Source organism: Loxodonta africana, chromosome 11 (assembly GCF_030014295.1).
Source record: "Loxodonta africana isolate mLoxAfr1 chromosome 11, mLoxAfr1.hap2, whole genome shotgun sequence".
NCBI lineage: Eukaryota > Metazoa > Chordata > Mammalia > Proboscidea > Elephantidae > Loxodonta > Loxodonta africana.
Window position 1 is genome coordinate 89,132,156 of NC_087352.1, and position 26,530 is coordinate 89,158,685.

Sequence of the window (26,530 nt, forward strand, 5' to 3'; positions counted from 1 at the left end):
CTCTATCCCTGGCCTCTACCAAATAGATCCACACTCCACTTCCTCCAGTTATAGCAGTCAAATGTCCCCAGATATTGCCAAATGTCCCTGGGGGAAAGCAAAATCATCCCTACTTGGGAATCCCTGCTCTTAGAAGTACAATAGAAATACTTAATGTTTCAGAGTCTACTTAGAGTAAAATTTTACTATTTTAAGTAAAATGCAGAAAACTTACATCTACCTTCCTCCTTTACGTTATAGTTCTCATATGTGTTAAATCTTAAAAAACAAAAGCAATAAAAATAGTTGCTGTGCTGTCTATTCCAACTTATGGTGACCCCACAGCAGACTAGAAAACTCTATGAGCAGTTCTACTCTGTCAGTGGGGGTCCTATGAGTCTAAATCAACTTGATGGCACCTAACAACAATGGGGTCTTTAATACATGTAGATTTAATACAGAGTCCACGTGTGCTGCAAATGATTAATGTGCTTGGCTGCTAATGAAAACGTTAGAGGTTCAAGTCCACCAAGAGATTTCTCAGAAGAAAGGCCTGGCGATCTACTTCTGAAAAATCAGCCACTGAAAACCCTGTGGAGCACAGTTCTATTCTGACACACCTGGTCCTAGTGGCACAGTGGTTAAGAGCTTGGCTGCTAGCCAAAACACTGGCAGTTCGAATCCACCAGTTGGAATCAACTTGACAGCAAAGAGTTTTTGTTTTTAATCTTTATGGTAGCAGACTGCCAGGTCTTTTCTCCCATGGAGTCACTGGTGGGTTCGAACCACCAACCTTTTGGTTAGCAGCCAAATGCTTAACCATTATGCCACCAGGGATCCTAAAAACCGCATTAGAAAACACTAAAAATTTTGCTTTCAATGACTATACATATTTTAAGGAACTAAAAGAAACAACAAAAAAAATTATTCTAAATTTATCCATATATAATTCTGTTGTTTTTCCTTCATTCCTAAATTTTCAAGTTTTCCCCTGGTATTTTTTTCCTTCAATCTAAGGAACTTCCTTTAATGTTTATTTCAGTTGGCCATGAGTTCTCATAATTTTCCTTCATCTCAGAATATCTTATTTCTCCCTCATTCCGGAAAGACATATTTGCTGGATATAGAATGCTGGGTTAACGCTTCTCTAATTTCATCATTTTAAAGATGTTCCACTGTCTTCTGGCATCCGTGGTTTCCCATAAGAAGCCCTCCATCAGTCACATCATTGTTCCCTTTTACATCAAAAAAAAAAAAAACCATTGCTGTCAAGTCAATTACGACTGATAGTGACCCCGTAGGACAGGGTAGAACTTCCCCATAGGGTTTCCAAGGAGCGCCTGGTGGATTCAAACTGCCAACCTTTCAGTTAGCAGCTGTAGCTCTTAACCACCACACCACCAGCGTTTCCCCTTTATATGTAATGTGTTATTTTTCCTTAAACGCTTTTAAGATTCTTTTCCTCACATTTAGCTTTCAGTAATTTGATTATAGTATGTCTGGGTGTGGTTTTCCTTGAGTTTTTCTGATTGGGCTTTGCTGAAATTCTTGAATCTACAAATTAACGTCTTTCAGCAAATTTGGGAAGTTTTCAACCATTTTTTTCTTGAAATATTTACCCTGCACCAATTTATTTTTCCTCTTCCTAGGACTCCAATGTTACAAATGTATATCCTTTGACAAGGCCTATTTAGCTTTTTCAATCTTTTTTCTCTTTGTTCTCCAGATTGGATAATTTTTATTTATCTGTCTTTCACTGATTCTTTCCTCTAACATCTCCATTCTGCATGGATGTACCACTGTTTGTTTATTCATTCACCTGCTCAAGGACATCTTGATTACTGCAGTTTTTGGCAATTATAAATAGAGCTGCTATAGATATTTGTGTGCAGGTTTATGTGTGGACGTAAGTTTTACAATCATTTGGTTAAATACTAGGAGTCTGATTGCTGGATCTTAATGGTAAGACTATGTTTAGCTTTGTTAGAAACTGCCAAAATGACTTCCAAAGTGGCTGTAGCATTTTGCATTCCTACTGGCAAGTAATGTGTGTTCCTATTGCTTCACATCCTTGCCAGCATTTGGTGTTGTTGGTGTTTTGGATTTCAGCTATGTGATATCTCATTGCTGCTTTTTTTTAATGACATATGATGTTGAGCATCTCTTCATATGCTTACTTGTCTTCTGTATATCTTCTTTGGTAAGGTTTCTGTTCAGATCTTTTGCCCATTATGTACATGAGTTATTTGTTTTCTTATTGTTAAGAGTTCTCTGTATATTTTGAATACAAGTCCTTTAGAGAAACATGTTTTGCAAATATTTTCTCCCAAATTGCGACTTGTCTTTTCACTCTCTTAACAGTGTTTTTTGTAGAGCAAAAAATTTTAAATGCTAAATGATGTCCAATTTATTAATGTTTTTCTTTCATGGATCATTCTTTTGGTGTTGTATCTAAAAACTCATTCTCAAACCCAACATCACCTAGATTTTTTCTATGTTTACCTTCTAGAAGTTTTATAGTTTTGCGTTTTACATTCAGATACTTGATCCATTTTGAATTGATTTTTGTGAAAGACGTAAATTCAGTATCTACATTCATTTTTTCGGCACCAATTGTTGAAAGGATTATCCTTTCTCCATTAAATTGTCTTTCCTCCTTTATCAAAGATCATTTTACCATTCACGTGGGATTATTTTTGTGCTCTCCACTCTGTTTCATTTATTTCTTTGTTCTTTCATCAATACCACACTGTCTTGGTTACTGTAGCTTTATAATAAGCCTTGAAGTTGGGTAGTGTCAGTCCTCCAACTTTGTTCTTCTTCTTCAGTATTGTGCTGGTTTGTCTATGTCTTTTCTATATAAACTTTTGAATTATTTTGTCAATATCCACAGAATAATATGTTAAAGTTTTGGTTGAGATTAGGTAGAATCTATGGATCAAATTGGCAAGAACTGACATCCTAACAACATTGAGTCTTTTAATTCATGAACATGGAATATCTGTCCATATATTTAGATCCTCAATTTCTTGAAATCAGTGTAATCCATCACATCGATAGACTGAAGAAGAAAAATCATATGACTATGCGAACAGATAAGGATCCCCGGTAGCACAACAGTTAAGTGCTCGGCTGCTAACCAAAAGGCTGGCAGTTCAAACCCATCCAGTAGATCCATGGGAGAAAGACCTGGTTATCAGCTCCTGTAAAGATTACAGCCTAGGAACGCTGTGGGGTAGTCCTATTCTGTTACATTGGGGCACTATGAGTTAAAAATTGACTCAGTGGCACCTAACAACATATTGATAAATGCAGAAAATGCATTTGACAAAATCTAACACACATTCGTGATAAAATACTCTCAGCAAACGAGCAATATAGGAGAACTTCCTCAAATTGATAAAGAACATTTACAAAAGAACATACAGCTAACACCATACTTAGTTTTGAGAAAGCAGGTACCTTCCCCTTAAGATAAGGAACAAGACAAGGATGCCCCTTCTCACTCTTCCTATTCAGTGTTGTCCTGGAAGTCCTGTAACTCAATAAGAAAAGAAACAAAAGGTAAACAGATCAGAAAAAAATAAAACTGTCTTTGTTTGCAGATGACATGATTGTCTATGTTGAAAATTGCAAAAAATCAACAAAAAAACTCTCCTGGAATAGCAATTACAGCAAAGTTGCAGGATACAAAGACACAATCGATACACAAGAGTCAATTGTTTTTCTGTATACTGTCAGTGAACATTTGGAATTCAAAACACATCTATACTAGCACCTTCCCCCCAAAAACACTTAGGTATAAATCTAGGAAAATATGTAAAAGACCTATATGAGTAAAGCTGCAAAACTCTGATATTTTGTTCCTTTCTTATATTTCCTTACTGAGAACTTTCATATTTCCATTCATTGTATTTCATGTATGGAGCTTAATCATAATATCTACTTTAAAGTTTGGTAATTTCAACATTTGTGACATTGCAGTACTGGCATCTGTTAATTATCTTTTCCCTTGAGAATTAGATACTTTTTCCTGATTGTCAAGTAATTTTGGATTATATTCTGGACTTTTTAATTATATTGTATAGATCTGAGTTCTGTTAAAATCCCCTAAAGGACATTATTTATTTTTTATTGTTGTTGTTTTAGTAGGCAATCAACCAGTTAGCTTCAGACCACAAGTTTTTTTTATCACTTTCTGCGGGTAGTGGTTCCAATTTCAGTTCAGCTTTCAAAGCCTTGGCAATGCTGCTGTGAGTTTAGGAGGTTAGTCTGAGACTTGGGTGGTGGTTTATAATTTAGTTCAATTCTCAAAGCTTTTGCTATGCTGCTTTGGGTCTGTCCCATTCATGTGCTGCTCAAGAAGATTGGGACTTGTGTACTCTCTTACACAAAAGTAAGGCATCCTCTTCGCCAGATTTCTTGCCAGATTTCCTCCTATACTCTTTTTCCCAGTTCTGAGCAGAAAGATGAGGTTTCTCTTGAAGTTTTAACTGCCTGTATCACTGCTGTTGAGCAGTTCTGCACTTGGAGCCTTACCCTTTGGACAGAGCCAGGACAGAAAAAAACGGGGATTCCCTCTGCCCTCTTTGGATCACATGGGCTCCATTAACTAGATCTTTGGCCCAAACGACAGGGTTTCTATCAAAGTTTTAGTGTCCCATGCTACCACTGTATAGTTCCATTACTGGGGCCTGCCTCTGAGTCAAAGGCACAGGAAAAAAGAGCAGAAAAGGGAAAACTCACTGTCATGGATTGAATTGTGTCCCCCCAAAATATGTGTCAACTTGGCTAGGCCATAATTCCCAGTATCGTGTGGTTGTCCTTCATTTTGTGATCTGATTATCTTCCATTTTATAATGTGTTGTAAATTCTTGCCTCTGTGCCTGTTGTTATGGTCCCATTTGGGAGTGAACTGTCCATTATGTTAATGAGGCAGGATTAGGACATGTTAATGAGGTTTAGGGTGGGATACAATACCCTTACTCAGGTCAAAGCCCTGATCCAACATAAGGGGCATTCCCCTGGAGTGTGGCCTATATCACGTTGTATCTTACAAGATATAAAAGGAGAGAGAAGCAAGCAGAGACAGAGGGCTGGGAACAGGCCACCAAGAAAGAAGGGCTGGGAACAGGCCACATCCTTTGGACCCAGGCTGCCTGTGCTAAGGACTTCCTAGACCCAGGGGAAGATTGATGCCAAGGCACATGGAGATTTTCAAAGAAAGTTGGGCCCGTGGATGTTGAAAGGACACAAGGACCTTCCCCCAGAGCTGACAGAGAGAGAAAGCCTTCCCCTAGAGCTGGCACCCTAAATTCAGACTTCTAGCCTCCGAAATTGTGGGAGAATTAATTTTTGTTTGTTAAGGCCATCCACTTGTGGTATTTTTGTTATAGCAGCACTAGATAACTAAGACACCCACTGTCATACACTTTTCTTCTTTTGATTCTGCTCCACAGAACACCTGATTTTCCTTACTTTTCAGAGTCCTTGGGTAACGCTTTTTGTATTTTATCCCAAGTTTTGAGCTGTAATCATCAGGAGAGACAGATCATAGTGGACATGCTCTATCTTGGTCAGAACTAGAAGCTAAATCCTGATTATTTGATGTAAGAAAATTTTTAAGGATGTTTGTAAAGATATGCAAAATTGATAGAAGGGTGAGGCTTTGGAGATCACACAGTCCAATGGAACTCCTTCAGTAATTGTTGGGTGTGGGAAGAGGGAAATAGGAGTGCTAAGTATAGACAGTACTAATAGGCTGCTAATTGAGAGGTCAGCGGTTTGAACCCACTAGCTGCTCCACAGTGGAAAGATGTGTCAGTCTGCTGCCATAAAAATTTGAACCTTGAAAACCCTACGGGGCAGTTCTACTCTGTCCTATAGGGTTTCCATGAGTCAAAATCAACTTGATGGTAGTGAGTAGTCAAGAGTATTCTTTAAATAGCTGACCAAAGTCAGAACTCAAGCATTCCAGTTATGCTGAGGTGTCTTCGTGCCTTTTCTCATACTCTTCTTCACTGGGTAGTCTTGTACAAATATCCGTCAGTGACGTCTAGAGAAGTAATTTAGAAATGATGCTACTCAGAGCCCTGGGCATTCCATGGAGCTCCTTCAAAACCCAAAGTGGTGAGTACTTGGTGGATCCTCCAGTACTATGCCACTGCTTCAATTAGAGAAGCCCAACTTTTTTTTTTTTTTATCTCTTTTTCATGTTGGACTGTGTTATATGATAACAACTAAGAGTTGCACTGGTAAACAAAACAAAATCACAGAAAACCACTACTTTACGGTAAAGAGCCTGGGATTGATCAGCAGTAGTGGTAGGTAATGGTGCTTTCCAGCTATTCTCCTCTAATTCTTAACAAAATACTTGACATACTATAGATAGGAAGTACTGATGACTATTCAGGGATTGCCTGGGGCACTAGGGAAGATTCAGGGCTATAAATGTTTTTCTGCTCCCTTGTGTTTAAAGTGTTTGTCTGAATACTGGAAAATACAACATCAGCTGTCATCAGATTTTGTGCTTCACTCCCTCACTGCCAGAGTAAACAGTTTTGCTTGATGACCTAAAATTATCAAACTGAGATGGTACTGACTTGTTTTACCCCTTTGGAGAATATTTGCTTTTTATAAGAGGCCCTTGAGAACGGCAAGCACTTAAAATAAAGAATTCTTTTTTAATACTTACTTTTAAGGTATCAAGCTAAGGGGAGAATAGACTCTTCCTTGGTACCTTGTAACATCCAGATTATATAAAGTGAGTTATATAATATCGGACCCACACTCTAGAGTTAGGATGGTGACTGAAATAGTAGCACCTAATACGTCTTCTCCCAGCCTTCCATGAAGTCTTCTTGAACTGGAATAAAAAGATAAAAACGTGTAACAATTTGGAAATGAATAGTGGTGATGCTTGCATGACATGCTGAATGTAATTAATGTCTCTGAATTGCATGTGTAAAAATGGTCGAAACAGCAAATGTTTTGTTTTATATATATATTTATATAAAATACATATTTAACCTGGTGAAAATATATAAACCAAAACATATGCCAGCTCAACAATTTCTACAGGCACAATTTGTAATACTGACTACATTCTTCAAGTTCCGAACCACTCTCACTATCCTTTTCCAAATTATTACACCCCAATAATATAAACTCAATACCCCCTAAGCAAAACTCCCCTTTTCCCCCTCCCTAGTAACCACTAATAACCCTTGGTTTCTATGTATTTGCTTATTTCATGTAAGTGAGATCATGCAGCATTTGTCCTTTTGTGACTTATTTGACTCAGCATGATGTTTTCAAGGTTCATCCATGTCGTGGCATGCATCAGCAGGACTTCACTTCTCTGAATGGCCAAGTAGTATTCCATTGTGTGTATATACCACATTTTGTTTATTCATTCATCTGTTGATGAACATTTCAGTTGTTTCTATCTTTTGGCTATTGTGAAAAGTGCTGCAATGAACACTGATGTACAGGTTTCAGTTTGTGTTCCTACCTTTGCTTCTTTTGGGTATATACCTAGGATTGGGATTGCTGGGTCATACGGTAATTCTATGGTCAACCTTTTCAGGAATCACCAAACTGTTTTCCACAGTGCTACACCATTTTACATTCCCACCAGCAACGGATGAGGATTCCAGTTTCTCCACAACCTTGCCATCACTCATTGTTTTTCTTTTAATCATTGCCATTCTAATCATTCTATTAGGGGTGAGGTAGCATATCACTGTGGTCTTGATTTTCATCTAATGGATAATGACATTGATGAGCATCTTTGCATATGTTTGTTGGTTATTTGATTAACCTCTTTGGTGAATTGACCAAGTCTTCTGCACGTTTGGAAACCCTGATGGCATAGTCATTAAGTGCTATGGCTGCTAACCAAAAGGCTGGCGGTTTGAATCCACCAGATGCCCCTTAGAAACTCTATGGGGCAGTTCTACTCTGTCCTATAGGGTCGCTATTAGTCGGAATTGACTCGACCGCAACAGGTTTGGTTTTTTTGTTTTTTTCTGCACAAGTTTTGATTGAGTTGGCGTCTTGTTAAGTTGTAGAATTCATATATATATATATATACATATTTTGGATTTTAGGTCAACAGATTTGGTTTTTTTGTTTATTGGGTACACGGTTTCCAAAAATTTTCTCCCAACCTGTAGGTTCTCTTTTCACTTTTTTGGTAAAGTCCTTTGATGAACAAAAGTATTTAATTCTTATGAGGTCCCGTTTATTTATTTTGTCTTTTGCTGCTTGTGCTTTTGTTGTCATGTCTGATAATCCACTGTTAAAAACTAGGCTCTGAAGTCATGCAAGTATATTTTCTTCTAAGAATTTTATGGTATTAGTTTTTACATTTAGGTCCTTGATCCACTTTGAATTTGTTTTTGTGTATGTTGTGAGGCATGGGCATGGATTCTAATTCGTTCTTCTGCATGCAGAAATCCAATTTTCCCAGCATGATTTATTAAAGAGACTCTTCTTTCCCACTGACTGGACTTAGCACACTTGTCAAAATCAGTTGACCATAGATGTATGGGTTTATTTCTGGATGCTGTATATATTTTATGACAATAAAAAATTTTTAAATGTACACCAACCCACAAAATAAAGGATAAATATAAAACATAAAGAAGATGCCTGGAAATATTTCTATTTATTAAAACTTCAGTAAGACCAAATTAAGAAAAAGAATTGGTATCTGATGCATACAGTGTCTTTTGAATTGAGAAATTACAGCTGGAAATATGTAAAGACTCATACTTCATACTTCCCCTCAACTTACCTCACTGACCGTCCATAGTTTGGGAATACAGAGTCTCACTAATGAAAAAGCTAGGCACTCATGGCCTTCTCTGTGTGGAAACAAATTTCTGAATGGCCAGAGTGTCCTTTCCTGTTATCAACAGCTCTCTTTTAATCAATTGAGTTCCTACACTTCCCAGTGCATAATAAGGCTAGGACAGAAAGACTAGATATCTTGAAATATGTAGTCTTCTCAAAGGTAAAGAATTTCAGGTGGGCTGGAGGTAGAGGAACACTAAAAGCAGTGCAAGCTGGAGGAGGGGTATAATTTGACATGTGCTCAATGTCAAGAAAGACAGGTGAATGCAGTCAAATTCTCTAGGCCAAACATCCTCTTTCTTACACAAATTAAGGAAGTGAGTCTATATCATCTCAAAGGAACTACACAAAATAAATGCCTGTTAAGCAGTAAAAACTGGAATACAGCCTGTGTGGATCAAATCACAGGGAATCAGAGAAGATTCACCAGTACCCAAGCAGACAGTGAGGGAACTAAGTAACAAAACTCTGCACATTATGTATTTTTAAACTCTGGGCTTCAATAGTTTCCTCCCAATACAAGGTTGAGAAAAAGGGGCGGTGGGGAGGAATGGTGCCTATAGAAAAAAAATTCTGCACTATAAGACAAGGAAAGGAATCTCTTGAGAACATGAAGTCTCCCTATAATACTGATTTACTGTTGTTGTTAGTGCCGATTTAAGAAACATAAAGAATCCTACAAGATCTAAGCAGGGAAATGTTGCCTATAAAATAGCAAAACATAGGTTGGTTTTGACTTTTCCTTGGTAATGCTAAGTTGCGAAAAGATAAAAGAGGAAATCTAATGAATTTTAGGGAAAAATTTGTGAGACAAAAAAAACTATCCACCCATGTTGTCACTGATAGGTGAAAATAACAGACATTCTTAGCTGTGCAAGATCTTTCCCAAGTCTCTTTCATTTAAAAATTGTTTAAAGTTTTACTTCAGACCACTCGAAGATGAGTCAAAATTAAAACCCAAGAAAATATTCTTTACAAGGACTGGAAGCAAACATAGAAATTAAACACAGAGAAATCAATCTAAATATTGTCATAATTTAATTATAAACCTGAAGGTAATATTATAAAACTTGGAAGAAAATATTATACTGTTTTAAAAAGAAGATAGAAAGATAAAGTTAGGGACAGCAAAAGTGCTAAGTTTCTCGTCCAAGTTTTCAAAAGTTAAGGTTTTATTTTTAAATTTTATAATCACAGAAGTGTATATTCACGGTTGTTTATGTTTAAAGGTAACTGTTAATAGACTATAGGGTCACTATGAGTCGGAATCGACTCGACAGCAATGGGTTTGGAGTTTTTTTGGTTAATAGGCTAAAAACAAGATTTCTTTATTTCAAATTCCAAATCACTGCAGAAGCAAAAGGTAAATAAACTCACAAAGTCATATTTAACCCTTTCATGAAACAATTATTTTCTGCTTTGAAATTTTGTTGATACCATGTATTTTCATTCATGGAACCATGCTGAATCATTGAGTGTGTCTGAATTTTTGGTAGGTAGTATGGATTTTGTTGTTGCCCCCTCCCACAAGCCTACCCTAAATGTTTGGTGGTTGTGATGGCTAAGGCTGTGTGTCAACTTGGCTGGGCCACGATTCTCAGTGGTTTAATAATTGTACGATGTTGTGATCGCTTCCATGATGAGATTTGATATAATGTGATCACCTCTGTGATGGGATCTGCTGTGAGTAGCCAATCAGTTGAAAGGGAGTTTTCTTGGGCGTGTGGGCTGCATTGATTAAGTCGATATTCTGGCAAGGCCTGTGGGCTTTTGCTTGTTCTGGATCCTGCAGCTGGCTCCTGTTCATCTGACCTCCAGTTCTTGGGACTTAAGCTAGCAGCTTACCTGCAGTCTGGCCTGCCGATCTTAGGATTCACTGATCTTCGTGGCCTGTGAGCAAAAGCCTTGCTGTCTGATCTGTTGATCTTGGGTTCACCAGCCCCTGCGGCTATGTGAATCAGGAAAAGCCTCTATCCTGACCCATGGACTTGGGACATTCCAGCCTCTACAACTGCATGAGCCATTTCCTTGATATAAATCTCTCTCTATATATAGTTATATACTTTACCAGTTTTGCTTCTCTAGAGAACCCAACCTAAGACAGTGCTACATATGAAGTACCACTAATTATACTCCAGAGTTCCCACCAGGGTCTATTGGCACATCTGTGTAACAAATAAAAATTCTCAAAATTTCTGTTTTTCCTACCATAAATTCAGACACATCATACAATACCTCATAAAAACAGTAATTTGTGGCACATGCCCAATTCTTTGGTTTCAAACAGTCATAAAGGCCCCTGCCTCAGGGTAGTACGCGCTGTCAGTGGTGCAGCAGCTTCCCAATAAACCTTCAGAGGCTGAAAAAGTACTTGGTCCCTAGAAGTACCCATGTACATGAACAAACCAAAAAAAAAAAAAAGGAAAGAAAAGAAAACCAAAGTGTCTACAAGTCTTCGTAAAAAAAAAAAAAAAAAAAAAAAATTCAACAAAGAGAAGAATCAAAATAAATAACTCAAGGATGACTTTATACACAGATAATTCATTGCAGTATTGTTTGTAATACCAAAAGGCTGGAACCAACTTAAATGTCTGTCAATAGGGTATTATTAAGCAAATTATTGGATATGCATGCAGCTTCCAACTCCAAGAAGGCACTGGGTTGGGTTCGGTTAAAAAGAGTGCAGCAGTACCATATTTACTGGTACAGAATACTATTCAAGATAACTTGTTAAGGCAGAAGTGAAAAAGTATAGTTGAGAAGTCTATATAATAATTATGAATATGTTTATATACCTATGGAATATCTCTGAAAGAATACAAGAAACTCAACAGCTGCTGCCTTTTATGAAAGAAAGAAAGTGGTTTGTGGACAGAGGTGGGAGGAAGAATTACTTTTCATTGTTTACCCTACTGTAGCTTTTGGATTTATGTGTCATGTACATGTGTTAACTGTTAAAAAAAAAAAATAGCGATGTAAAAGTTACAGACTATGGACTGAAACAAGAGATACCTCTCGACCTCTTTTAGCACTTAAACTCACTGTATGTGTATAATGCTCGGTTGGTATGTTTGACTTATACTCAGGGAGAAGCTGAAAAGGTCAGTTGATGGACATAGGGGAAAGAATAAAGTAGAACCACACAAGAAGTGGAGATGAGAACCATATAGATTGGGCAGGCCTAGAAAGACTAAGAAAGCAGCAGCGGCCTTAGTTCATCAGAGCTTCTCAGCTCCTGCTCTCGGTCCCTCAAGAGACCCACCCATATGCTCTGCCCTTGCTTAAACTGGCTTAAGCTGGTTTCTGTTGACTGCAACAGCCTCAACAAAATCCATAAAATCTTTGTAATACAGTTATAATAAAAATGGAAAAATTCTAAATAAGCTGCTAGAAAATAGAATTCAACTGTCTATTAGAATACGAGAGTATCTCTAGGACTACAAAGGTGTTATGGATTGAATTGTGTCCCCCAAAAATGTGTGTCAACTTGGCAAGGCCATGATTCCCAGTATTGTGTGATTGTCCACCATTTTGTCATCTGATGTGATTTCCCTATGTGTTGTAAATCCTACCTCTATGATGTTACGTTAATGAGACTGGGCTCAATCTACAAGGTTGGGTTGTGTCTTAAGTCAATCTCTTTCGAGATATAAAAGAGAGAAGCAAGCAAAGACACGGGGACCTCATACCACCAAGAAAGTAGTGCCAGGAACAGAGTGTGTCCTTTGGACCTGGGGTCCCTGCACTGAGAAGCTCCTAGTCCACGGGAAGATTGATGACAAGGACTTTCCCCTAGAGCCAACAGAGAGAGAAAGCCCTGAATTCGGACTTCTAGCCTACTGGACTGTGAAAGAATAAATTTCTTTTTGTTAAAGTCATGCTCTTGTGGTATTTCTGTTATAACAGCGCTAGATAACTAAGACAAAGGGTAACTTAATGTTGTTGTTGTTGTATGCTGTCGACCTGATTCCGACTCATAGTGACCCTACAGGACAGAATAGAACTGCCCCACAGGGTTTCCTAGGCTGTAATCTTTACGGGAGCAGATCGTCAGGTCTTTTCTCCCATAGAACTCACAAAACCTATACGACAACATATCATATAGGTTTTGTTTTACTTAGGTAATGACAGATACATGATAAAACAACACTAGATAAAATATTAGACATATTCCTAACAAAGTTTCAAAAGCAAGTTGACTGAAGTGCCCATCACTGGATGAATGGATAAGCAAATTGTGGTACACACATAAAATGGAATACCACATAACCTTAAAAAACAACGATGAGTCTGTAAAACATATTATAACATGGATGGACCTGGACGGCAGAATGCTAAGTAAAATAAGTCAACCACACAAGGACAAATGATCCTTCTTTTATAAGAAGACAAGATTAGATAAATACAGGGGACCAATATTCATTGGTGGTAACCAGGGAGGAGGCTAGTTATTTTTGGTGATGGGAAAAGTGGCACCAAATGTGGATGTAGTGAGCACAGCTCAACCAAAGTAAAAAAGAGTGTTTGAACACACATGGATGGGTACAGTTAGGGGCACAGCAAAGACAACAAGTGCCTGAGGCAATCTCTAAATTGCATCCCCCTTCAATTTCAAGATGAATAAATGCTGATAGCAGTGATGCACCAGCAGAAACACCTTTCCTGCTCTTGTCTAGCTGCCTTAGTCAGGCACCTTTCATATTTGTGGTGCCTTGGAATGTCATTCCATGCCTTACCTAGCATCCCCTTGGACTTGTGCCTGGGAGCAAGTTTCCCCCCTCTACCTTCCCCTACACCTCTAGGTATAGGCAAATTGGTATGTGGGTAGGTACAGGTATGTACATACGTGAGAACAGATAGAAGTATCTATACCCATTTACCGTTACCTGCTGCTGTCTAGTTGATTCTGACTCATAGCTACCCTATAGAACAGAGTAGAATTGCCCCATAGGGCTTCCAAGGAGCAGCTGGTGGATTCGAACTGCTGACCTTTTGGTTAGCAGCCGACCTGTTAACCACTGTACCACTAGGGCCCCAGAAGTATCTATAACCAAAAACCAAACCCACTGCCGTCGAGTCGATTCTGACTCATGGCAACCTTATAAGGCAGAGTAGAACTGCCCCATAGAGTTTCCAAGGAGTGTCTGGCAGATTCGAACTGCCAACCTTTTGGTCAGCAGCCATAGCATTTAACCACTACCACACCAGGGTTTCCAGAAGTATCTATCACCAAAAAAACAAACCCAGTGCCGTCCAGTCGATTCTGACTCATAGCGACCCTATAGGATAGAGTAGAACTGCCCCCATAGAGTTTCCAAGGAGCACATGGCAGATTTGAACTGTTGACCCTTTGGTTAGCAGCTGCAGCATTTAACCTCTACGCCACCAGGGTTTCCAGAAGTATCTATAAGTACATGAAAATACAAATACGTGGGTGCAGGCGCATATATTCGTTGAAGACATAACCAAACATCTTCCAGCACTGGTCTTCTGGGTTTGAATGCTTAGGACCACAGTCTCATGGGACAACTCCATCAACTGGCATAACATAATTCACAAAAATCATGACTTGCATCCTGGTGAAGTGAGTAGCGTCTGGGGTCTTAAAAGCTTGCGAATGTCCATCTAAGACACAACTATGGGTTCTCTACTGGCCAAGAACAAAACAGTAAGAAGGTAACCAAAAGTGCAGAGAAGAAACAAGTCTACATGAGCCACAACCTCATCTACCCTGAGGCCAGAAGAACTAGATAGTGTCTGGCTACCACATGTGTAGTATTCCATTCTCTATATGTACCACATTTTGTTTATCCATTCATGCTGTTGTACTCTTAGGTTGTCCTTTTTCATATTTTAACCTCTCTGAAATTGAGATAAATCTCAAAACTGATGGTTTGTCATAGTTTTCTAGTATTCCCACTCATCTGGCAGTATGTAAAATAATTATGTATTTTACAATTGAAGGTGTCTTACACTCAATGAAAAATTGTAATTATTAATATATATATTAAAAAACTCAAAATAATTAAGAAAATTTTATAGACCCAATAGGGGTTGAGCAAAATGGCTGGATAAAATGTCTTAAATATATCACAATCCACCATAATTTTTTATACCCATAATTATAAAATAATTAAAACAAAGATCCTATTTAGGATAGCAACAAATATTTTAGAATACCCAGAAAAAAACCTAAGGAAGAAATATATGTACCCTAAATCCGTAACACTTTGCTAAGAAATACTTTATAATTTTTTGAATAAAAAGGACCAATTCCTGATTAGGACGATAGAGTATTATACAAATTTTCTTTCTAAATTAATTTATAAATTTAAAGTATTTTCAGTTAAAATGGCAATAGAATTAGGGGTACAATGGATAGGCATTTGAAAAGTTATTCTAAAAATCATATGGAAGAATAACAGGTTAAATAGTTTAGAAACTTTTTTAAAGAATAACAAAGGAGGAAGACACTAGACAATAGATAAATGATAATTTGGTGAAGGGTAAGATAGTACACAATACTGAGGAAGTCAGCACAACTTGACCAAGGCAAAGTAATAGAAGCTTCATAGACACATCCAAACTCCTTGAGGGACCGAGTTCCTGGGCTGAGGGATGGGGAGCATGGTCCTGGGGGTTACCTAGCTCAACCAGCATAACGTGGTTTATAAGGAAAATGTTCCACATCTTACTTTGGTGAGTAGCAGCTGGGTTCTTAAAGGTTTGTGAGTGGCCATCTAAGATACTCCACTGACCCCAACCTGCCTGGAGTAACGGAGAATGAAGAAAACCAAAGACACAATGGAAAGATTAGTCCAAAGGACTCATGGAGCACAACTACCACATCCTCTACCAGACTGAGTCCAGTACAACTAGATGGTGCCCGGCTACCACCATCAACTGCTCTGAAAGGGATCACAAAAGAGAGTCCTGGATAGAGCTGGAGAAAAACGTAGAACAAAATTCTGACTCACAAAAAAGGACTAAACTTACTGGTCTGACAGAAGCTGGAGAAACCCCAAGAGTATGGTCCCCAACACCCTTTTAACTCAGTACTGAAATCACTCCTGAGGTTCACCCTTCAGCCAAAGATTAGACAGGCCCATAAAACAAAACGAGACTAACTGGGCACACAGCCCAGGGGCTACAATGAGAAGGTAGGAGAGGACAGGAAAGCTGGACAAATGGAAATGGGGAATGCAAGGTTGAGAAGGGGAGAATGTTAACATGTTGTGGGGTTAGCAACCATTGTCACAAAACAATATGTGTATTAATTGTTTAATGAGAAACTAATTTGCTCTATAAACCTTCGTCTAAAGCACACACACACAAAACTCGAAGGTAAAAAAAAAAAGAATAACAAAGGAAGACTAGCTTTTTTGGGCTATTAAAACACCATATAACTACAATTAAAGTATTATGCGGGTAGAATAAATACATCTACAATGGAATAGAATAAATGTAATTATTATAAAAATTAACAAATGGTACAACCACTTTGGAAATCTATCTGGCGTTTTCTTAAAAACTTAGAAATAGAACTACCATACAATCCAGAAATCCCATTCCTTGGAATATACCCTAGAGAAATAAGAGCCTTCACACGAACAGATATATGCACACCCATGTTTATTGCAGCTCTATTTACAATAGCAAAAAGATGGAAGCAATCAAGGTGTCCATCAATGGATGAATGGTTAAATAAATTGTGGTATATTCACACAATGGAATACTACGCATCGATAAAGAACAGTGATGAATCTGTGAAACATTTCATAACATGGAGGAACCTGGAAGGCATTATGCTGAGTGAAATTAGTCAGAGGCAAAAGGACAAATATTGTATAAGACCACTATTATAAGATCTTGAGAAATAGTATAAACTGAGAAGGACACATACTTTTATGGTTACGAGGTGGGGGAGGGAGGGAGGGTGGGAGAGGGTTAGTCACTGATTAGTTAGTAGATAAGAACTACTTTAGGTGAAGGGAAGGACAATACTCAATACAGGGAAGGTCAGCTCAACTGGGCTGGACCAAAAGCAAAGAAGTTTCTGGGATAAAATGAATGCTTCAAAGGTCAGTGGAGCAAGGGCGGGGGTTTGGGGACTATGGCTTGAGGGGACTTCAAAGTCAATTGGCGAAATAATTCTATTATGAAAACATTCTGCATCCCACTTCGAAATGTGGCATCTGGGGTCTTAAATGCTAACAAGCAGCCATCTAAGATGCATCAATTGGTCTCAACCCACCTGGATCAAAGGAGAATGAAGAACACCAAGGTCACACGATAACTATGAGCCCAAGAGACAGAAAGGGCCACATGAACCAGAGACTTACATCATCCTGAGACCAGAAGAACTAGATGGTGCGCGGCCACAACCAATGACTGCCCTGACAGGGAGCACATCAGAGAACCCCTGAGGGAGCAGGAGATCAGTGGGATGCAGACCCCAAATTCTCATAAAAAAGACCAGACTTAATGATCTGACTGAGACTAGAGGAATCCCGGCAGTCATGGTCCCCAAACCTTCTGTTGGCCCAGGACAGGAACCATTCCCGAAGACAACTCATCAGACATGGAAGGGACTGGACAATGGGTTGGAGAGAGATGCTGACGAAGATTGAGCTACTTGTATCAGGTGGACACTTGAGACTGTGTTGGCATCTCCTGTCTGTAGGGGAGATAGGAGGGTAGAGAGGGTTAGAAACTGGCAAAATCGTCACGAAAGGAGAGACTGGAAGGAGGGAGCGGGCTGACTCACTAGGGGGAGAGTAAGTGGGAGTATGGAGTAAGGTGTATATAAGCTTATATGTGACAGACTGACTTGATTTGCAAACTTTCACTTAAAGCACAATGAAAGTTATTTAAAAAAATTAACATACGATAATCAAGGCATCATAATAGGGAAAGACAAGCTTATTTAATAAATGATGTTAATAGAATTATTTAGCAATTTGAAAAAAACCCCATTAGATTCTTATCTCATTCCACACATCAAAATACATTTCAATTGTAATTAAAAACAAAATATACAAAATGGCAGAGGGAAATAGCAGAAAATAGAAGTGACCATATCAAAATTTTGGAAGATGGGACGACTTTCTAAACATAAATATAATAAAAGAAATTCTAAAGAAAAAGTCAGAAATTTTGTAGAATTAGTAAATATTCTAGTTGTAAAAAATACATCCAAATATTTTAAATATACAAAAAAATTGGTAAAAAATGCATTTAATAAAACAAAGGTCAGTATTATTAATATGCACATATAAATCAGTAAGAAAAAGTCTAAGACCTAATTGATGAGTAGGCACAGAACATAAATTAATTCATAGAAAAAGAAGCAGTCAACAAACTCATGGAAAAATATTCAACCTCACAGTAATAAAAGATATGCACATTATTACAAAAATGAGGTAAGAATAAACAATGATACACTCATCAATGGATAGAGGATGATAAAAAGGCATATAACCATTAGTAGTGGGAGTGTAAACGTGTGTCATCATCTTGATAAACAATTTGCTAAACTATATCAAAAGCATTTTAAGTGCTTTGACCCAGTTCTGAGAATGACTCCTAAGGAAATGACTCTAAATTAAGAAAAAAACTTTATGCACAAAGATGTTGATAGTAGCACTATTTATAGGATAAAAGAGCAATTGTTAAACTATGGTAATTTTTGGAATGGAATATTATGCATGTATTAAAAGTTATGTTTAAGGTAAATATGCTTACAAAGTTATATAAGCTGAAATAAAAACAGAGACAAGAACTGTACATACAGCATGTAAAGCAAACAAACCTTTGCATAGGAAAAAAGGAGTAAAAGAAAAACTCCAAAAATATCAATAGTGATTATAATTGGGTGGTGGGAATATGTATGATTTTTGTTCTCTGCCTTACTTTTCCATATTTTCCATTTTTTTTAAAAAAGCATGCGCTATTTTTATAATGAAAAGAAAAACATAATTATTGCTTTTAAAGTCCTAGCTTATGCCCTAGGGAATGTATGAAGCGGTGATGATAAGAACACATAAATGAAAAACAAATGTACAAATTCAACTAGCAGAGTATTTACAGTGTCTGCAAATAAAAGCCATATCTGTTGTTGTTGTGTGCCACTGAGCTGATTCCAACTCATAGCAATCCTATAGGACAGAATAGAATTGCCCCATAGGATTTCCTAGGCTGTCAATCTTTATGGGAGCAGATCATCAGGTCTTTTCTCCTGCAGAGCAGCTGGTAGGTTCCACCGCCTTCAAGTCAATTCTGACTCGTAGCAACTGGAGTAGAACAGCCTCATAGGGTTTCCAAGGCTATAATCTTTACGGAAGAAAACTGCCACATCTTTCTCCCATGGAACTGCTGGTGGGTTTGACTGCTGAAAGGCTGGCAGTGGGTATGGGTTTTGTAAAGTGCATAAGGTATTACTGTAATTAAGACAAGTATGCTCTGGTGGCACAACGGTTAAGCACTGGGCTGCTAACCAAAAGGTCAGCAGTTTGAACCCTCCAGCTGCTCTGTGGGAGAAAGATCTGGCAACCTACTTCCATAAAGATTTACAGGCTAGGAAACCCTATGGGGCAGTTCTACTCTGTCCTATAGGGTTGCTATGAGTCGGAATCAACTCAATGGCACATAACAACATATAGAGTATGGGTACAAATGGTTATTGCACTCAAGTACTAATGGAAAGGTTGGAGGTTTGAGTCCGGCAAGAGGTGCCTCGGAAGAAAGGCTTGGCTATCTACTTCCAAAAAGTCAGCAATTGAAAACCCTATGAAGCACAGTTCTACCCTGACTGACACACATGTGGTCACCATGAGTCAGAATCCACTGCATGACAACTGGCTTTATATACAGTATATGTAGATAAAATGTATATGTTGATGGGTGGGTGTGAAAATTGGTGTCTCTCTTCTAGTCAAGAAGATTGTAGGGAAGGTGTTGGATGTCAGGAGGCATTTGAATGATGGAATGGAGGGAAAAAGGTGAAATGTCATTAATGGGCATTTCGAGTGTACAGTATGAAAGCCTTAAAGTTAGGACTAGGATGAGTAATAGAAGTTGTGATGAATAAAAAAGGGAAGTAAATATTGGGTGAAGAGCCCGTCACTGACAAAAAAAGACAATTCACTAAGTTAAAGCCCCTAAAGAGAAAGATCTGCCACTCATTTGTCAGTTTGTCATAATGTGATGGCTTGCACGTTGCTGTGATGTTGGTATTTCAAATACCAGCAGGGTCACCCATGGTAGACAGGTTTCAGCTGAGCTTCCAGACTAAGACAGGCTAGGAAGAAGGACCTGGAAATCTACTTCTGAAAAAATCGGCCACTGAAAACCTTATGAATAGCAGGGGACATTGTCTGACATACTGTGTCTTAGTTATCTTTATCTAGCACTGCTGTAATAGAAATACCACAAGTGTGTGGTTTCAACAAACAGAAGCATATTCTCTCACAGTCTTGTAGGCTAGATGTCCAAATTCAGGGTGTCAGCTCCAGGGGAAGGCTTTCTCTGTCGGCTCTGTATGAAGGTCCTTGTCATCAATCTTCCCTGGACTGGGAAATTCTCTGCGCAGGAACCCCGGGTCCAAAGGACGTGCTCTGTTCCCAATGCTGCTTTCTTGGTAGTATGAGGTCCCTCACTCTCTGACAGCTTCCCTTTCATCTCTTGTAAGATAAAAAGCAGTGCAGGCCACACCCTTGGGAAACTCCCTTTACATTGGATCAGGGATGTGACCTTAGTGTGTTACAATCACCAAGATATCAAAAGACGCATTGCACTGGGAAATCTGCTGCAAAAGACCTCTTTAAAGTATTGAAAAGCAAAGATGTCACTTGGAGGACTACGGTGCGCCTGACCCAAGTCATGTTTTTTTCAATTGCCTCATAAGCATTTGAAAGCTGGATAATGAATAAGAAAGCCTGAAGAATCATTGTATATTGAATATATGATGGACTGCCAAAAGAACAAATGAGTATCTTGGAAGAAGTATAGCAAGAATGTTCCTTAGAAATGAAGACGGCAAGTGTCTCAGGCGGGGTTCTCCAGTGAAGTGTACATATACGTGTGTGTGTGTGTGTGTATGTGTGTGTGTGTGTGTGAGATGGAGAGAGATTTATATCAAGGAAATGGCTCACATGGTTGTAGAGGTTGAAAAGTTCCAAGTCTGTGGGTCACGCTAGAGGCTTCTCCTGACTCATGTAGCTGCAGGGGCTGACGAATCTAGCATCGGCAGGTAAGCTGTTTCCCCAAGTCCTAAGAACCTGAGTCCAGATGCAAGATCCAGAGCAAGCAAAAGCCTGTAAGCCTTGCCAGATAATCCACATATATTGGATGCAGGTCACACCCTCAAGGAAACTCTCTTTCAACTGACTGGCTGCTCATAGCAGATCTTATCATGGAGGTGATTACACTGTATCAGATCTCATTATGGAGGTGATTACATCATTACATAGTTGCCAAACTACATCACAATAGTCAAAACACTGAGAATCATGGCCCAGCCAAGATGACACACAACCTTAACCATCACAGCAAGACTTCGCCTCACATACTTTGGACATATTATCAGGTGGGACCAGTCTCTGGAGAAGGACATCGTGCTTGGTAAGGTAGATGGTCAGCGAAAAAGAGGAAGACCCTCAACGGGATGGACTGACACTGCAGCTGCAACAATGGAGAGGAAGATGTAGGTACCTAAAAAGCAATAGGCCAGAAAGCACACCTAGCCTTGGAACTCAGCAGAAGGGTGCTGCGTAGGAGGGGAAAATTAGGATAGGAAGCTATTCTAAAAGATGAGAAAGGGCATGTAGCCAGCTACAGGTATCTGGGTTCCCCTCTCCTACAGTCGTCACATACCCACCATCTTAAGGATTCCACAAACATAACAGCCTTTACCCTAGGAATGAACTGTATTATCAGCCACTTGCATGCTTGGGCTTGTGAGCGTGGCAACAATGAGTCCACAAGAATGCAATGCCATACAGCAGGGGAGTAACAGTTTTATAGAAATTTCTTTCCCTCTATTTCTCCATTCTGTTTTTAGGGTCAATGAAAGTATTTTTGCAGTTGAATGGAATAGCAGCTTCTAAGAAATAAAAAACAGATGTTAGAGGAAGGCATTCCTGGGTGAGTCAGGAGAAGCCTTAAAAGCACTCTTTGCTCATGGCCTGCCCTACACTTTTCCTTGCTGTAATTTTGATAGATGCTCTTATCCCCAACTCTACCTAGGCAACACCAAGCTGTTGTAGATCTAAAAATGTCAAAATACATTAACTCCCAAGCCTAAGTGCCTGTGGAGAGAAAAGGAAAGCTTAGCTTCTCTCAAAAGGAGTACTGTTATGTAATGGAACATATTTGTTCCTGATTCAGTTCTCAGATCTAGAGAAATATGTACAAATAAGCTATTTTGGGGTAAATATTAATCATATAAAACCAACCTCTTAAAATAGAATCGAACTTAAATTTTCACAATTGTTTATTAAAGTTGTTCAGAATCAAGTGAAGTTGTTCTACATTAAAAAATGTTAATGCCCTTTTGGAAAGTTTTATTAAACATAATAAGTATCATATTTGCTTAGAAATGTTAGCTGAAGTTTCTATAGGAACTTAACCACATCACATTCTTAACACATTTGTGGTATGAGTTTTTGAAATAACACGCAATTTATGGGAATGAATTACAATCGATGTGCAATTCATGGTATGTACCTGCATTTCTAGTATGTTTTTGAGACAGAATAGACATGATTATGCACTAGAGAAAATACAAATATATAGGTAAAAATGTGTTTATATGGGACTATAATTCAATAATTAAAAAAATTTGGAAACATTCCTTAATTTGTTTTAAAAGTTTTTGCATTTCTTCTGTACAAAGGTTTTGCTGAAGACAGTAAACATGAGTTAATTTGTCATTCCTTTATAACACTCCATTGTGGACAGCTTCCTCCTATAAACCTCAAAACAAACCCGTTGCCTTCGAGTTGATTCTGACTCATAGCAACCCTATAGGACAGAGTAGAACTGCCCTACACGGTTTCCAAGGAGTGCCTGGTGGATTTGAACTGTTGGCCTTTTGGTTAGCAGCCCTAGCTCTTAACCACTACGCCACTAGTGTTTCCTTCCTCCTATAGTGGATAATATAAAAAAAGTATAAAAGATGCTCCCAATACGTATCTATATACATATTTACTTATGAATAATTCATTTCCTGAAATATAACTGTTTTGGTTAGTAGTTGCTGAGAAACTACACCAAAAAGTAGTGGCTCGAAACAACCATTTTATTATTTGCTCATGATTCTGTTGTGTGCTCAGTGCTTGAAGGCATCAGCTTGTCTCTATTCCATGTGGTGTTATCTGGGATGTTTCAAATGGCTGGGGGCTGCTGGGATGACTCGATTTGGGCTAGAAGTCTGGGCCCTCTTCTGCAGGTCTGTTGGAATCCTCAGTTGTATTGAATGTAACTTCTTCATGTGGTTAGTTAGCTTGGGTTTCCCCACACCAGAGTGATCTCAGTTTAGTCAAACTTCCCAAAGCACAAAGTTAGTTGCCAGGCACTCTCAAAGCTTCCGCCTGACACTAGCACAGTGCCATTTTCACTGCATTTATTTGGTTAAAGGAGGTCCCAGGCCCCAGCTCAGATTTGATGTGAGAGGAATTGCCCTCAAATGTGAATACTAGGAGACATGGTTCGTGGCCAGGGTGGGGGCGGGGGGGTGGGCATCTTTAAAGGCTGGATACTACATCAATGTTTATGAAAGAAATTCCATCAACATTAAACAGAGTCTATTTCCGATGAAATAACCAAAAGCAAAGGAATGCTCAACTTAATTGCCTTTCACTACACAGAAGTCTACAGTTCAATCTTTCTGATTTTTCCATGATTTCTCCCAAATATGCCTCATTCGAATTCTTCATAAAGGGCAGTACATTTAACATTAAAAAAAAAAAAAGGGAGCAAAGAGAATTTCAGGACAGTCTGCTTACTTTATGAAAACTTACTATATGTCTTTATTCTTCTCATTTTACTGCAGGTCACAAAACTTCACCAAGGACTGCCACTGGCTCTTGGACCCAGAGTTTGGGAATCTCTAGTCAAGGCAGTGCTACTGAATATCCTCAAAGTCCTTTTCACTCTGAACCTTGCTAAAAGCATTTTACATCTTTTCCTGGAGTCTGTAATCATACTGATCACACTGCAAATTCTATAACTCCCTTTCATACATAAAAAACCAAAAACCCACTGCCTTTTATACATAGAACCATTTAAATCTGTGCTAATGTAAAGAGTATAATCGTGAAATACTCGTTTCTTAATTAGGATTGTATAGTGTTAGTATAACCAGTTAGCTAGTTGCCATCGAGTCAATTCCGACCCATGGCAACCCCAAGCATGTCAGAGTAGAACTGTGCTCCTTAGGGTTTTCAGTGACTGATTTTTCGGAAGTAGATCACCAGGCCTTTCTTTCAAGGTGCCTCCAGGTGGATTTGAACTTCTAGCCTTTCCTTTAGTAGCCAAGTGTGGTAACCATTTACACCAACCAGGGGCCCCAGTGTTAGTACAGTCTGTAGTTAAAAGTAGGGGCTCTGGAGTTAGACTGTCTCTTTTCCAATCTGGGCCTGCCACCTTAGCAGCTATGTCATGACCTTGAGCAAGTAACATAGTCTCTCTGTACCTCAGTTTCCCCATCTGTGATGTGGGCATAACCACAGCAGTGTTCTTTTGAAGTTTTAATGAGATACTAAGTGTAAAGTACATGGACTAATGCCTACCCACCCATCCACCAGTTGCCAACCAGTCAATTCTGACTCATGGTGACCCCATGTGTGTCAGAGTAGAACTGTGCTTGACAGGTTTTCAACGGCTGATTTTTTGGAAATAGATTGCCAGTCTAGCACATGGTAAATATGAATGATAAATAATATTACATTCTTATTATATTGATACATGGTATCAGGATTTTGCAATTTCACTTAGGATCTTAACATATACTTTAAGGGTTACCTCAAATATCCACAATGCTTTTGAAATAATTTAGTCATAATGAGAAAACAGAATTTTAAAGTTGGAAGGGACCTTTTATGTCATATGAAGCTTTCATATTACAAGTGAATACTGTTTTTTTTTTTTTAATTGATGTAGAGTCCATTTATCTTATGGTAAAAGACAATTAGTGGTGTGTTACAATCATCAGACTACCTCATAGATAAGTAAACTATATAGGACTCAAATATATTTCCAGTAGCTTTGCCAGAGTGGTTATCTGTCCCACTTATACATTTATCGATACCGCTGGTTTATTGTCTTAGCTAGCTGCACTTTTTCATATGGGTCCAAATGGAAAGCAACATAATGCTCACAGTTCTCTAAGAAACAACAAAATTCCTAAGAATACCTAAAAATGGTAATAAAAAAGAACAAGCAGGACTTAGGAAATTTATTTTAGGGCAACTGCCAGATTTATTTTAAGCCCTATGCTTAAAAATAAATCTAATTCACATGACTGACTGAAAATACTGGAGCCAAGAAAAGTCACTGTAGAGGCATTTCATGAAATACCTGAATTTTGTCTAGTTGTCTTCTTTGCTATGATTTTTGTGAAGACTTATTTCCTATCCTGATTATACAGTGGATTTTATATCTAAATATTTCTTAGACATCTAATAAAATAAAAACAGAAATAGCCATTTTCTAAACAACGTAAGATTTTTCTAACCTCTGACTCACCATTAGGTTGATGGACTGTTCAGACGCTATACAATTCTTTTCATATAAAACAATTCGCTCATTTGTAACATTTTCCAGTGTGGGGTAAAACATCCACGTTTTCTATTTCTAGAGCTCCTTAATTTGACTTATGAGCAAAAATACTGATTAGAAATAAATTAAGGTAGATTTCCTACTTAAACCAGTGAAGAACATTATCAGCATATTGCATAAAAAGTCTTTCACCCTTACTCACACCACAGTCAATGAAGCAACTGAATTAGGAAGAAATGGCCATTGTTTTTATGTTCTCCATTAGTTCTGGTAAAATTGCAATGCTAAATTTTCATGGAATGTTTTGATGTTAAAAAGGCAGCATTACACATCAAGAAGCGAACTACAGTGGGGGTGTTCATGGTGTGAGAGAACCAGTATGAACGAATTAAAATTTTTTGCTATGATTTTTTTTTTTTAAACTAAATTGAGCTTGACTTCTTTGACCATATTTTAGGAGTAAATATTTTAATGGTTCACTGACGCACACGCTCGGCTTGGAAAGATTGAGTACTGCACTGCTTTGTAATTTTCCCATTCAATCCCAGGCGGGTTAAACGTTGTGGGGCTCACGGGAGGCCAACGATGAAACGGTAAACTCCACTGGTGTCAGTCAGAACGCTGGTGCCTGCCGACGTAAAGGCATCTTGCCTAAAAATGAACCTACCTCCATAATACCAAGAACAAGAACAACAAGCGCCTTTCTTTCTTGTCAGAAGTCTCCGGACCGGCTGCAGCTCAGAGGAAGCAGAGCCCTGGCAGCTGCCAGGACAGCTACCAGAGGCAGCGAGAGCTCCGCCCCCGCCCAGACCTCCGCGGCTGCTCCAGCGCCCTGCGTGGCTCCCTAGAGCGGACCGGAGCGAGGGCGCTGCCGCCCGCCGCACCCTCTCGGCTCCTCCCCGCTGCGCGCCTT

The 26,530-nt window shown here is 38.7% G+C and overlaps 1 long non-coding RNA gene across 1 annotated transcript; it reads right to left on the reverse strand.

Moving 5' to 3' along the window:
• Positions 1–1,844: 1,844 nt before the first annotated feature.
• On the reverse strand, positions 1,845–26,478 carry LOC104845538 (uncharacterized). The gene is made up of 3 exons (XR_775590.3): positions 26,285–26,478; positions 6,674–6,844; positions 1,845–3,514 (listed from the first exon to the last, which is right to left on the reverse strand). It is a non-coding gene; the product is annotated as an uncharacterized LOC104845538 (long non-coding RNA).
• Positions 26,479–26,530: the final 52 nt, after the last annotated feature.